Here is a 14,122-nt window from a genome sequence, read left to right on the forward strand (position 1 = left end):
TTGTTGTTCCCTTACTCCCTGCCCTGTGTTCTCCCTTTGTTCATGTCTGTCTCAGACTGCAGAAGGAGTAGGTGGAAAAACCAACCTGTGAATAGTGCAGGGACAAGCTGGGAGTGCTGGAGCTGGGACAGGGGCTTGGTGGATGTAGATTCACACACCTTGGGGGATGTTTGCTGTAGGTTCTCCAAGTGCAAGTATGTACTGCAGTGTCCTTCAGGTTAACCCAAAGGAAAAGACAAGCAGGTGTATGGTCAGGGAGAGCTTGGGAGGAGCCTGTGGACAGTTCCTACAACCTCCTCGGCTGCCCAGAGTTTGTAGGAATGGGGGTCAGGGTTGTTTGAATGCCTGAGCAAAGGTGAGAGCAGGTTTCTATGGGTTCCTCTGCCCCAGGCTCCCAGCAGGAGTCTGATCCCTCTGTGTTTCCTTCCTGCATCCTGTCTGCATGGGGATGGTCGTGGGGGGGGTGTCTAGCAGCTGTCACTAGAGCCCTCTGTCCCCTCTTCCTTGCTCCCACAGTGGAGTTTCAGGGTGAGCTCTTTCCTTGAGAACTGGGAAACTGCAAGCACTGCCCCTGTCTCTGATCCCCCATGCAGCCCCCCTGCTTTCCAGATGAAGGTGGGAGGAGAGGAGGGAGTAGCAGGAGACTGGAGCTGTTGCAGGGTGGATCCCCAGGAGGGGAGTGATTTATGTCCCCATGGTGTGTGGGGGCACAAGAGGGCAGCTGGGCACTGCTGCTCCTATGGCTCTGGCACTTGTGGGACTGTGATGCACTGCTGGAACCCCTCATCTGTGCTCAACTCTCCCCCCTGTCTTGATCCCATTTCCTTCTGCCACCTCACCTCTGTGTGCTCTCTTCACTCAGCACCAGTCTCTCTTGGGTGGCCAAATATGTGTATCTATCTCATGGAAGTTCCATCTTCTTGAAGAATTCTTCATTTTCACAAGGGTTTTCTCCCAAGGAGGACAGACCTCGTGCTTTTGGAGCATTGGGTACAGCTCCTGCTGAAGGAGCATCTGTCCCCCAGTGCCCTGTGGGAGTTGCTGCTGTCCTTTGAACTTAGTCACCTGCCTGCCCTCTGTGCTCTGGGCACGGTGATGGATGGTACCACATGGGTGGGCTGAGAGAGGCTTCACAGAGGCTGCTCTTTCTCTGGTGCTATGAAATCTGGTTCTCCTGGGGCTTCTGCTGTGAGCTCCATGCCTGGGTTACAGCTCTGGGGAGAGAGAAAATGCCTGTTCAGAAGATGGTGGTTAAGACATCAAAGCCATTGAAGCGGGAGGGATGTAACAAATATAATTGTCATGAGGTGCTTCCCTCTCGGTGCTGGGAGTGAGCTGTGTGAGATGGAGAGAGATGCTCTGCGCAGAAATGTGCTCTGGTGGTGTCAGAGGCAGCTGAGATGTCAGAGATGTCAGGATGACAAGGTGTGATTCCCACCTAAGCTCTTGCTAGGAAGTGCTGGCTCTGGCAGGGAGAGGCAGAGCAGGGTGCTAATCCCTTGAGAATGAACAGGAGGCAGATCACTAAGGCTCTTTTTCCTTTTTTTCCCCTCCCCAATGCTTGTAGTTCTGACCTAGAAATTCCTTTCTACATTTGCTGAGCTGGCTTAGTTAAAGACTTGAGTAATTTCTGGAGGATTAATTATTCAGAGTGTGGGGAGGGAGGGTAATGTCTACTCCTAGCACTGTAGGCCAACTTGCTCAGGGTTCCTGGCTTGTGGACAGGTGCTGGTCTGTCCCCAGGTGTCCCAGGGCACATCTGCTGTGCAGGTGCCTACTGGGGAGCACATCAAAATGTAGTTGTGTCTTGCTCTGGTCCTTCTATTTGTTTTCACTCTGTTTAAGCAGAAAACCTAATTCTGGTCTTCAGTGACACAATTTCAGCTCATGCTTCTGTTCCTCCTCCCTGGAGGTCCCTGTGACTGATGTCCCCAAGGTCCTGTCTCAGCCTCCCAGTTTGGGGTGGGCACCTCCACCTTGGCCAGGGCTTTCACAGTGGGCCTTGGCCACAGGGATCTCTGGAGTGCCCTGGGGAGGCGCTGCCAGCAGCAGATCTGCAGAGATCTGGTGGTAGTGCTGGGGTTTGGGAGAACCTTGTGCCCTGTTTCTGTGGGTGGGGTGGTGCTGGTCCTCCCTGCAAATCGCTTCCCAGTCTATCCAGAGGCACTTCGGAGGGAACATGCAACACGCTGCAGTGTGGGTAGTACTTGTTCCTTTAAAGCCACGTTGTTTTGCTCAGGATCATTCCTCAGATGTGCAGTGACAGCAGCTGTTTTTCAGGTTGCAAATAGCTCCATGCCCTGGAGAGTGTATGGAGGAATGTATTCCCTTGATCTCCACAGGCTCTTGATGTGTTGATGAAAACGGGTTCCCTGTTTAACAGCAAAGTAAGGGCAGGTTAGCAGTTCGCTCCTTTCTGTGCTTTTCCCATGGTGTTTTGGGAGGAAGCAATGTGAAGAGGCTGTCAGCAGCCCTTGGACCCATCTGCAGTGCTGGGGGGTGACTCGGGGGCTTGGTCCTTTGCTGCAGTTGTGGGAAGGTGGGGGAGAGACCCAGGGCTCTGCTGGGTTCCCTGAAGCCCTGCCAAAAAGTGCCTGGAGAGAACATGAGCTCCTCAGGAGAACTTCCGCAGGGAGTGATTGTGTTGCTGTCTGTTCTTCAGCACAGGGGCTTTGGCAGGAGGCTGAGCTTGTCCTGGACAAGCCCAGGCCACCCAGGGTTCTGCAAACCCCCTTTTCAGAAGGCAATACCCAAAATGTCTGTTTCCCTGACCTGTGTGAACAGGCAGCTTTGCTGGTTGTGACTGCAATGCTTGTTGTTTGTGTTTTGGCAGAATGATTGCAATAAACAGTGAATGACTTATTAATAACCTGCAAATAGCTGCTCACCAGCTGAGCAGAGGGATGTGTTTGCGCTCTCTCCTTGGCCGCAGGGGGCTGCCAGAAGCACCAGTGTTCAAAGCTGACACTTTCAGATGACAAACAGGGGTGTGCAGCTGCTGGGGCTGCTCCTGGGGCTACTGTCACTGGGTGCTGAGGCTCTCCCCAAACCCACCTACTTTCATGGGGTAGCAACGTGGCTTTGGGGAGGGTTGCTCTGCTGGATCCATGGTGGCTCCTGTAGCAAAAGATTGTGGAGGTGAGGAGTGCTCTGCCTGCAGCAGCCCCGTGAGCTTTGTGAGTGCTGGGGGACGTAGGTGAGGAGCTGCTGTCACCCCAAAGAGCCAGCCCAGGGCAGTGCCCTGCAGCCTGCCCATGCCTCCCACACTGATGGCAGGAGTTGGCATTTCGCACCAAGTTGTCATCTCAGGCAGTGTGCAGGCATCTCTTTTCCAGTTTTTCCAACATCTCTCCCTGTTGGAATTTGAAAATCTGTGGGCATCCGTGCATGGATCAGAGCAACTGAATTTTAGCTCTTATTTCCTTCTGTAAGTCCACCTCCATTTGGGTCCTGCAGGAGCTTTCACACAAGCTCCTGAACCATGAGGGGTTTAAAGGGCATGGGGAAGGGTTGGGAGAGGATGTGAGTGGCTCAGTTTCACCCTGCTACGGGCAGCTGGGAGGATCAGGAGGATGAGGACAGCAGTGGGGAGTGAGTGAAGGACAGGCTGTGTTTATGGAATGGAGCCCAGCCCTGTGGCATGAGGAACGACACCACAGGGTGGTGCTTGGCTGCATGGCATATTTCCAGAGCCAGGCTGGGACTGTGAAATGGCCTTTCCAAGGAGCAAAGCACTATACAACAGTGAAGGTGGTGGGGGCAATTGCTTCAAGCACCCATCTCCAGGTGTGTGCAGCCTGTGGGAAGCAAACCGCACCAGAGATCCACTGCAAAGGAGTGTTACCCATGAGTGTAACCTTCCTCCAGACATCATGTGTTTGTGAAAGCACCTGGATCTCTGTAGTGGAGCCTGGCACAGCATCCAAGCCAACAGGTTCCCTTTGGCATCTGTAATCCCAGAGAGCAGGAGAGAGTGTGAGATGTGCAGGTGGCTGGACTGGGAAACTCACACTGAGGACCTGGAAATGCTCCCTGCATCTGTGAGCGAGCCCAGGGTGTCAGCTCTGGTTCCCTGGGAAAATGATCTGCAGGTACCTTGTGCTGGGTGGATGGGTTTGCTCGGCAGAAAGGGCTCTGTGGATGCCAATGGAATCTCTGCTGTGTGAACTCTTCCCCTGCATCTGCTTTCCCTGGACAAGTCCAATGTTTTACTGCTCAGGTTCCATTGTGAAGGTGAGGGGGTGCTGGAGTCCAGTTTGATTAGTCTGTTCTGCTTAGGAAGTGGCACTTGCTGCACCCTTGATAATGCTGTACTAAACTGGGTCATCTCCCATCTTTGGCTCCCCAAAACCATGAGATTCTTTAGCATATGATGTTCCTGATGCTGTGACAGTCTGTGCTCCTCTGGTCCCATCACCCTGGGTGGGGGAGCTGGGGTTAATTCCTGCCTGCTGTCAGAACCAGCAAGTGCTTTGGATCCCAAAGTGCCACAGTCTGGAGGGGGACAGCTGTGTAGCTCGCTCTTCTCTGGGAAGGAAGACCCTGGGAGGTGTTGAAGCTCCCTGCTGCCCCTGGCCTGGGGCTGTTTGTCCTGTTCCTGCAGACTTGGGAGCCCCTGGATTCCAGTGGGAAGCAGTGAGCATTCCTTTGCTTCTTCCCTTGGAATCAAGGTCTGCCTCGCTCTCCACAGGCATGGCATGGCTGTGTCTGTACATTTGCTTTACTGCTAATGGAGCTGCTGCTTTACCCATTGGTTCCTGCATCCAGAAAGGGCTCACGAGAGCAACTGCAGCTTTTCCTTTGCTCCACAGGGCCACTTGGGTGCCGGGGTAGCTGCAATGTTTGCTGGATTTCATCAGATGAAAGGCGCATCTTTCTTAATAGCTTGTGTAATTTTTTTCCAAAGGGATCCATTGCATTAAATCTTTAATCCAGCCAGCTGCTAAGGGAGAAGAGTCAGTCTCCCTGCCTTTGCTGTGGAGGTCTTGTACTGCCCTGATGTTACCCAAGAGGCTTTCCCCTTTGGAGTAGCTGGAGCTGGTGCAGTTGGAGCCTTTGAGGTGGCAAAGGGCCTTGTTGCTCCTCTGCTTTCTCCCTGTCCTTTACTGTAATGCCACATCCACTCTGTGTCAGGGAAGCAGGGTCCTCTCTGTGTTGTGTGTACTTGGGTCACATCAGTTGGAACAATGAGAGATAAACTGCGTAGGATTTGGGATGTGCTGTTGCAGGTTGCTTCTGCTTGTGATTTCTTTCATTTCCATGCTCAAAAATCCTTGCTTGTCCCAATTTCTTAAAGAGTTTCAGGGTTGCTGACTGTCATTTTTTGGCAGCTTTTTTTGTAAAATGCCTTTTGGAAATGAGGTGACATTTTGCTGAGCCTGGTGCTGCCTGCCCTGCTCCTGGGCAGGGGAGAGGGAGGGCTCTGCTAACCCAGCTCATGCTGTCCTATCCTACTTGTGCTGATTTGACTTTTATGTTGCATTTGCTGCATGCTCTGACCTTTTCTTCCTTTCTGTCCATTGCTTTCTGCCCTCACAGCGTTCTCTGTGAGGCAGGAGTAATTTGGGAGGAAAGCCTCCTTCATTTTTTGTGCACAACCACGGGTGCAGCTGTTGACTGTGCTGGCAATTGCCTTTAGACATTTGCAGAGACAGTGACCCATGAAAGAGTAAATCAAAGACTCAAAGCTGGTGCCTGGGAGGCACCTTAATCTGATGTGTTCCTCTGCAAATAGTGGGCAGGTAACAAAGATACATCTGCAAATCAGGCAGAGTTCACCAGGGGATGCAGCTTCCCAAGGAAAAGGGGCCTGAGGATGGCTGGGACATCTTCATACTTATCATACAATCATGGAACGTCCTGAGCGGGAAAAAACTCATGAGGATCATGGAGTCCAACTCCTGGCCCTGCACAGGCACCCCAACAATCCCACCCCATGCATCCCTGAGCTCTGGCAGCCTTGGGGCTGTGACTGTTCCCTGGGGAGTCTAGATATCACTGGTCACCAGAGCTGTGAGGCTGGAGGGAGGGTTATTGAGCTTGGATTGCACAGCTTGGCTCCTGCAGCTGGAGTTCTGCATGAGGCTTTTCTGTGGATGAAAAAGATGCTTTGCATCTTAATTTATTTATTTTTAATTTTCATGTTATCTATTTTTATTTGCATCTTGATGCCTTGAAATAGCCTTAGCTCTGAGCACCTCTCTGTGATCCCGTGGCTGGATTCTTGGGATGCCAGGACCTAATCTGGGGCCAGAAGAGTCTTGGCCCTTATCCTCCACAAGGCCTGGACTCACTGCCTATGTCTGGAGGTGACTCAGGTGGATTTCAGCCATGACCAACCTCCCAGGCAGTGGCACCCAATGTGGCAGATGTGCCCCATAGGTGACACCTGGCTCAGACACTGCCATTCCTGTGCTCTGGGCTGAGTGTCTGTAGCAGGAAAGCTGCTCCAAGTGCCAGAGCTGCCCTATCATCACTTCATCTTATTCCTGAGCCCCTTGGGGCTGCTTGTGCTGTTCCAAGAGCATTCATCCATGAGCGTTCACAGGTCTGGCTGCTCTGCTGGCAGCTCCCATCTCTGCCTGGCTGGGACAGCACCAGCCTGCCAGCAGTGACAGTGTGGCCTGTCTGATGTCCTCTGGTACTTCCCACCTTCACTGCTTGTTTGCAATTTTCCTTGCTCCATGCATGAAATGCAGAGTGACCTTTTAAAAACGTGTTCTCCTGCATGTGGGTCAGGGAAAGCTGAGCTTTGGTGGAAAGTGAATGGCTGGAAAGACACAGCTGAGTTGGAGCCATGGCCCAGCTAGGCAGAGCCTGAGGATATTGGAGTGAAAAAGTTCCAGACTGTTTTTGGCAGCCTGAATGCTGCAGGGCAGCACAGGGTGGCCTTGCCCATCCATGGGGGCTGGTTGCCCTCACTCTGTGGCCCTCCTCTGTCCATGCTCTGCAGCAGCTGATGTGAAGGAGCCCCAGGGGTTTGCTGAACATCCCCAAACTGCTGCTTCCTGTAGGGATGCTGTGGGCCTCAAGATGAGGGCAGAGCTGTGGTGGGACCCATGGAGATGAGCAGTGTGAGGCTGCACCAGGGAAACCCATCAGCTTCTGCATTTGAAATGTGGCTGCCTGTGTTCAGCTTTTGCTTTTTATATGTTGCCAGAGGGATGCTGTGAGCAGATCCGGGTGATTTGGAACAACTCTGAAGAGAATGGTGAGGGCTCATGATTTTGGTAAGGTTGTGACTTCTTTTTCTAGAATTTCTTTTGAGGCCTTTGGGAGTAAGGAATTTTCCCTGCATGTCCCAGGCCTGAGCTGACACTTGTGGATGTGGACTGGGGGCTCGCAAAGGTGCCAGCTCCTTCCACTGCAAGTGAAAGCTGAGGTGGGTTTGGGGGTCTGACAGTGGATGAGACCATGGTGTGACAAAAGGGCAGAGAGCTGCTGCCAGGGAGCTGGGGATCAAAGCAGTGACATTCAGCACTGGATAACTTGGGCCAAGATGCAATCTTCCTTTTTTTCTTCCTTTTTCTTGTTTTCCCCCTTTTTCTGTTGAGGTGTTACAGCTGGGGAAGCATCTCCTGTGCCCTCAAGCCAGCCTGGCACCAGGTGGGGCCTTTTGGCAACTGGGATAACTATGCAGGAAAGTAGAATCCCAGGATGGTTTGGGTTGGAGGGATATTAAAGCTCATTCCGTTCACGGTTCCCTATCCCAGGGTGCTCCAAGCCCCATCCAGCCTGGCCTTGGACACTGCCAGGGATCCAGGGGCAGCCACAGCTGCTCTGGGCACCCTGTGCCAGGGCCTGCCCACCCTGCCAGGGAACAATTCCTTCCCAATATTCCATGCATCCCTGGCCTCTGGCAGTGGGAAGCCATTCCCCTGTGTCCTGTCCCTCCATGCCTTGTCCCCAGTCCCTCTCCAGCTCTCCTGGAGCCCCTTTAGGCCCTGCAAGGGGCTCTGAGGTGTCCCTGGAGCCTTCTCCTCTCCAGGGGAGCACTCCCAGCTCTGCCAGCCTGGCTCCAGAGCAGAGGGGCTCCAGCCTGGAAGAAGCCTAAGAGCCCTTCCTGAGCCCTGCCTGGGAGGGAAAGCAGCACCCTGAGTTTTGCTGCAGGGCTGTGGGAGGGGACACGTCCCGATGTTGATCGCGTGGGATTGCACAATGCCGAGCCGCCCCGCTGAGCTGTGCCTGCCCCTGGCGGCCCGGCCCTGAGCCCGCGGCCATTCCCAGGGCCCGGCCCGAGGCCCGGCCTCTGCCCTTCAGCTCATCTGCCATGGCTGAGCCTGGGCGCCGCCGAGCAGGGAGGGAGCGGGCAGGGCAGGTTTGTGCTGCTGTCATGTCCCTGTGACTCCCACCTGTGTCTTCTGCAGGCCTCGGGCAGCGAGAGAGCCGGCTGTGCTGCCAGGGGGAGGCAGTCATGTCGGATGGGGCTCTCCAGCACTGGGGGCCAAACCCCCGCTCCCAGAGCTGCCTGAGGCGCTGGCAGAGGCTCTCGGCCGCTGCTCAGCCCTGCAGGTGCTTGGTGCTGGTCCTACCGACGGGCTGAGGTGTGCTGCTGTCTCTGCATGTTGGGCTGAGCAACGGCTCACAGGAACATGATGGACAAATCTTTGGTGTACTTCGAGGTTTTTTTTTCTCATTTGGGGATACTAAGGGATGGATTCTTTGGCATTTTAGCTGAAGACAACCTGTGTGTTCATACGCTGATGAGAGCAGATGTAGTAAGTAGCCTGTTCTGTCACACACTTGTGATGCTGGTTTTAGGTATTTGACAGGGAGAACGAGTGACCTCAGTGCCTTGTGCTCCACCATCTCCTCTCACATGGCAGCTGGTAACATGTAGAAATTTCCATTTCTAATTCACTTTCTCTTTTAAGCAAAAGGTGTTTCCCTCCTGTCAGTGGTTGCTGTTTCCTAGCAGTGCCTGTGCAGAGCACGTGCTGTGAGTTATTTTTCTCACCACATTGACATCATGAGGTTGGAAGTTTGGAGGGTTTTCTGCTGTGGGACGTGGCTGCGATGCTGGACCTTCTTCCTCCACGCTGCAGGCAAGGTGTGCACTGCTTCCCCTGTGTTCTGGCACAGCTTGACAGACCCTAGTGGGGTGTTCATAAAAGATGTTGCCTTATAGCTGCCCGCTCTCTTTGGTGAAGGGCACTGAGTTCTGGTGGGAGCCCAGGGCATCTTTGACCCCAGCTGTTTGGAAGAAACCCCCTTGGCTAAACCCTCTGGCCAGCTAGTACTTAAATGTTTGAAGGTGCTGCATGTGCAGTAGTTATAGTGCCTTTCCTGGTGTGCTCCAGGCTCTGGCAGGATCCTAGGATGCTTTGCAAGGGCTGGAGTGTTGCCCCCCCACAGTTCTTCAGGGCACAACTTCTCATTGCTCATCCCCTGGTGGGTGCTGGGGCAAGGTTCAGATTGCCAGCCCTGGAAGGAGTCTCCTCCTTCCCCTGCCCCTGTGCTGGGTCCAGTGCTTGCTATAGGATGAGTCAGCTCACTCCAGTGCTGAGGCACTGTGGTTGGACTGGGTTGTGTTTTGGTTCTCAGCAGATCAGCTGAGCTGAGTAATTTCTGCTTCTTTCTGCTGGTGGTGTGAGTTTCGTAGTGTGACACAGACCTGTCCCACAGCCAGTTCCCATCAGCCTGCACAGACACCTCCCTGGCGTTTCCCTTCCCTCTGTCAGCGCAGCAGCATCCTTTGAAGGCAGCAGTGAGGTACAGGTGGGGATGGAGGTGAGAAGAGCTGATGCTGCAGACAGTGTAGGATGGCAGGGTCTCTCTCCTTGGAGCAGACTCCTGGAAGCAGCCGGGTTCCTCAGTGCTCATGCTGGAAAATGGAGGGCCTCCTGGAACTCCAGTGTGTGGCTGCCTCATGCAGAGCTAATCCCACCAAGTTCCAGGCCTGTGGGTGTCCCTGAGGTGCCAGAGCTTAGGGAGCTGATGTGAGTGCCCCAAGCAGCTCCGTGACTGGAGCTCTGTCCCTGCTGCCTGCATGTGGGGTGTGAGAAGGGACAGCAGTGCCTTGGAGCTGTATAGCAGCAGAGTTCCTCCTATGGCTTCCCCTTGAAACTCTTCCCCATCCTTGTAGTGCAGTGCTCTCCCTATGTGATTCTATGTTATTTCCAGGAAAGAGGGTATTTTAATTTAATTTGAGAATGAGGGTATTTTACCTTAATTTGGGCATCACATCTGGGTTTGCTGCTGGAATTAGAGAGGTTGTGCTAAGTGATACATTGGGTAAATCCTCTCAGGTGAGGAGTCTCACCATGCAACTGCTCATTTTGGTGGCACTGACCATCTGGATAATTGTCTTTGTCCTGTCCAGTGGGGCTTTAAATATTTTGCCTATATTGTGAAGGATCGGATGTGATTTGCTTTGTCAGTTGTCTTATTCTCCTGAAATAAGTCAAAGTATTTGTTTTCTTTTGGGTGCTATTTGGGCTCTGTACTCTGGCAGTCCTGGAGGTTTTCATTTTACACAACTAGCATTTCAGAAGTTGTAGAGGTTTGTTTTGACTTTGTTTTAATTAAATTGCTATAACCTGGGGGAAATCTTTGGTGTTAATTTAAATGGAAAGCCTTATTTTGAGTAAACCAAACATCCCTGTCTAGCTGGTGATTGTGCTGTTCAGAGTTTTGACAGGAAAAGTTAAAATTTTACTCCAGGCTTGAAAGTTTGCAATCATTGACTGCAACAGGCAGGGCCAGCTCAGTGGTGTAAGAGGATTACGTTAATCTATTGTTTGGGGAAGAAGTAAGATTTTAATAGATTCTGTTTTGATGCAGAAATGAAATAATTACTGCTTGAGAGGTGAAAAGAAAATGGTTGGAAATAGAAAGGGTGCCTGGTGTTGAATCCTGGGCTTGATGAGGATGTCTGCACCCCTCTGGGCCAGTGCTTCCTGAGGGATGTGGTGCTTGTTTGGGAAGTAGGGAGGATTCAAATTCCCCTGGGGTCCAAGCACCATCTCCTCCTGGGACAGACTCTCTACACACCAATCCCGGCTGCCAGGCTGGGTCTGCTGCCAGTGCTCAAAGGTCCAGCTTGAGTCGTGAAGCCCTGGGAAGGAGAGGTGCTCAGGACTGTGCCTCCATGGCCATGGGATCAGTGGAAGGACTTCATAAAAATCAGAGGGAAGCTTGAGCCTGTGGATGAGTCATTTCCCAGAGAGGCTGTTGCATATTAGGAGATTTTTCCCTGGCAGGGTGGGCAGGCCCTGGCACAGGGTGCCCAGAGCAGCTGTGGCTGCCCCTGGATCCCTGGCAGTGTCCAAGGCCAGGTTGGGCTGGATGGGGCTTGGAGCAGCCTGGGACAGTGGAAGGTGTCCCTGCCATGGCAGGGGGTGGAACGAGATGGGCTTTAAGGTCCCTTCCAACCCAAATCATTCTGTGATTCCCTGATTCTGTGATTTATCCATAATTCTCTTCCAAGCAGGCCATGCCAAGTGCTGAGAGGTCAGATGGTCATCCAGCTCATTTTGTTGTGTATGAGGTGATCTCCTATGCCTGGCTGTTAATTGAATTTTGATCCCTCTCCAGCCTGTGGCCACTGGTGCCCCCTCCCTGCCCTGGTGAGCCTCATGAGGGGACTTCCCAGCCATGGGCAGTGCCCGGCAGTCACAGGTGGTTTAGGAAGCCGTGGGCACACGGCTGGGGTGAAGGGAGCAGCAGAGGCTCCCTGAACAGCCACCAGGAGGAGTGGGGACAGCACAACACACAGTGACATTTGTGTGGCTGGGGTGGCTTTGCCCCACAGGCTGGCAGCTAGGCACAACCCCTCCGTCCCTTTTCTGCTTCATCTTTCCCCAGCCACAAGACTGCGAGTCCTGACCCCTTTTGGGAAGTCTCTGTGGGGGTGGAGGGGTTGTGTGCTTGCTAAGAAAACCCTTGTAACAGTTCCCCTGGGTGTGACAGGGGTGGTGGGGGACACAATTTTCAGGAGGGGGAAAATTGTGTCCCCCTCCTGACACAACTGGGGAGGGGGCTGCTCCTCCTTGGAGCTCTGCTGTCTGTGGGATGTCGGCAGCTGCATCGATCCAGTCCCCTGCTCTCCCAGCCTGGAGACTGCTTGCTCCATATTGATTATCATTTTTTTTCTGAAGACTGATGAAGTTTGCTGGGCTCTAATTGCATGAATTATTCTCCTTTCCATTTTCTGAAACTCTTGATCATGTTAATGAGTTTTCCAATTTTTGGTTTGGGTTTTGCCAGGGCTTGTTTTTCAGGGGAAAAGAACAACTGGTATGCAGTGAGCTGGGTCTGTTCCCAGGCTGCTTGAGTAAGTGGGGATTATACATGTCCCAGTTTATCCCACTTGGGCAGGATCTGGGGGGGTTGTCCCTTTTGATTTGAAAGAATGACAGAATGTCCTGACTTGGATGGGGCCCACGAGGATCATTGAGTCCAGCCCCCAGACTGCACAGACACCCCAACAATCCCACCCTGTGCATCCCTGAGAGAGTTGTCCAAACACTTCTGGAGCTCTGGCAGCCTCAGGGCTGGGACCATTCCCTGGGGATCAAATGGATTTTGGGTGGATCTCAAGCAGCGTGGGGGCAGAGCCAATGGGGCCGCACTGGGGAATGGCTCAGCAGAGGTAGCACCCCTTGCCCATTAGACAGCCCTGCCAGCTCCAAATGTCCTCAAATTATCCTGCCTCTGTTTCTGCATTGGCTGTGTTTGATCCCATCACCTCACTGTTGATATTTTAGACTTTCTTAAGTCATTTTGAACTCAACACACGATTTTTAGGAGGTATCAACCAATTTTCTCTCTCTCTTTTTTTTTTTTTTTTGTCACTTAGCAAGTATTTAAAGGCCTGTGTGACCTCCAGCTGCCGGTGCTGCTGGCTGCTTTTCCCTGCCCTTATCTCTTCCCTGCAAGCCTGAGCCAGGTTCTTATGCAGCCGTCAGGGAGCAGCACCTGGGACAGCCCTGCTTTGGGAGGTAATTATCCCTGTGTGCCCATGATTTAGTTGCACAGTGCTGCCAGTGGGGAGAACCTTTTGAAGTGGGATGAAATAACCTGGCAATTTCCATCCGGGGGGTTAAAAGGGGAATTGGATTTCAGGAGCATGCATGTCCCATGCTGCTCCAAAAAGGGATAGCTGCTGATCAGCTGCTGCAGGTGGGCTAGCACTGGATCAGCACCAGCATCTCTGTGCTGGGGGTTGGGGCTGCCTCTGTGCTGCCACGCTGGATTTGATGGTGATTCCACTTCTGTTCCTGGGTGCTTCTCTGGGAAGGTGAATTTTCATAGAATCAAAGGAAGGACCCACAAGGATGGATCATGAGTCTAATTCTCAGCCCTGCAGACACCACAACAATCCCACCCTGGGCATCCCTGACAGCACTGTCCAAAGGCTCCTGGAGCTCTGGCAGCCTCGGAGCTGTGCCCATTCCCTGGGGAGCCTGGGCAGTGCCCAGCACCCTCTGGGGGAAGAACCTTTCTTGATATCCAGCCTGACCCTCCCCTGGCACAGCTCCAGCCATTTCCTGTCCCAGGTCACAGAGAGCAGAGTTCAGGGCTGCCCCTTTGGAGGAGCTGCAGCCCTGGTGAGCTCTGTGCTCCATCTCCTCCAGCTGAACAAACCAAGTGCCCTCAGCTGCTCCTCCTATGGCTTCCCCTTGAAACTCTTCCCCATCCTTGTAGTGCAGTGCTCTCCCTATGTGATTCTATGTTATTTCCAGGAAAGAGGGTATTTTAATTTAATTTGAGAATGAGGGTATTTTACCTTAATTTGGGCATCACATCTGGGTTTGCTGCTGGAATTAGAGAGGTTGTGCTAAGTGATACATTGGGTAAATCAGTAAATTGATATGGCTGGCTCGTGGTAGGTACCGGCATGGAAGTGTGTGAGTAATGCAATAGAGCTGGCAATTACAGCAAAGTGCCTGCTTAGACTGAAATTATTGAGCCTCTTGCACACTCTGCACTTTATTACAGCTGTGTTGAGATGTAGCACTTCCCAGAGGGCCCCACAGCTCTGCCGGCAAGTGTGTCACTCCCAGATCCATGCTGTTCCCAGGAGTCGGCTCCAGGAGCCTCCAGAGGTGTTTCTCCAGGGTGCTGGGCACCAGAGAGGACCTGCAGTGTGTTGTGCCACTGTGGGCTCATGTTTGCACAG

General features: G+C 52.9%; 1 protein-coding gene across 4 annotated transcripts in view; it reads left to right on the forward strand.

The window, feature by feature from the left end:
• The window catches only part of LOC121350895 (ankyrin repeat and fibronectin type-III domain-containing protein 1-like), a 240,033-nt gene that overhangs the window by 34,900 nt on the left and 191,011 nt on the right, over window positions 1-14,122 (forward strand). Inside the window, exon 3 of one of the 4 annotated variants that reach the window (XM_041462667.1) lies at window positions 7,160-7,210. The exons of the other annotated variants lie outside the window; for them this stretch is intronic. The gene's annotated coding sequence lies outside the window, so the exon portion shown is untranslated. The remainder of the gene's footprint in view (window positions 1-7,159; window positions 7,211-14,122) is intronic. 4 annotated transcript variants of the gene reach the window in all.

Source organism: Pyrgilauda ruficollis, unplaced genomic scaffold (assembly GCF_017590135.1).
Source record: "Pyrgilauda ruficollis isolate IOZ18807 unplaced genomic scaffold, ASM1759013v1 scaffold16, whole genome shotgun sequence".
In the NCBI taxonomy this organism is placed as follows: domain Eukaryota; kingdom Metazoa; phylum Chordata; class Aves; order Passeriformes; family Passeridae; genus Pyrgilauda; species Pyrgilauda ruficollis.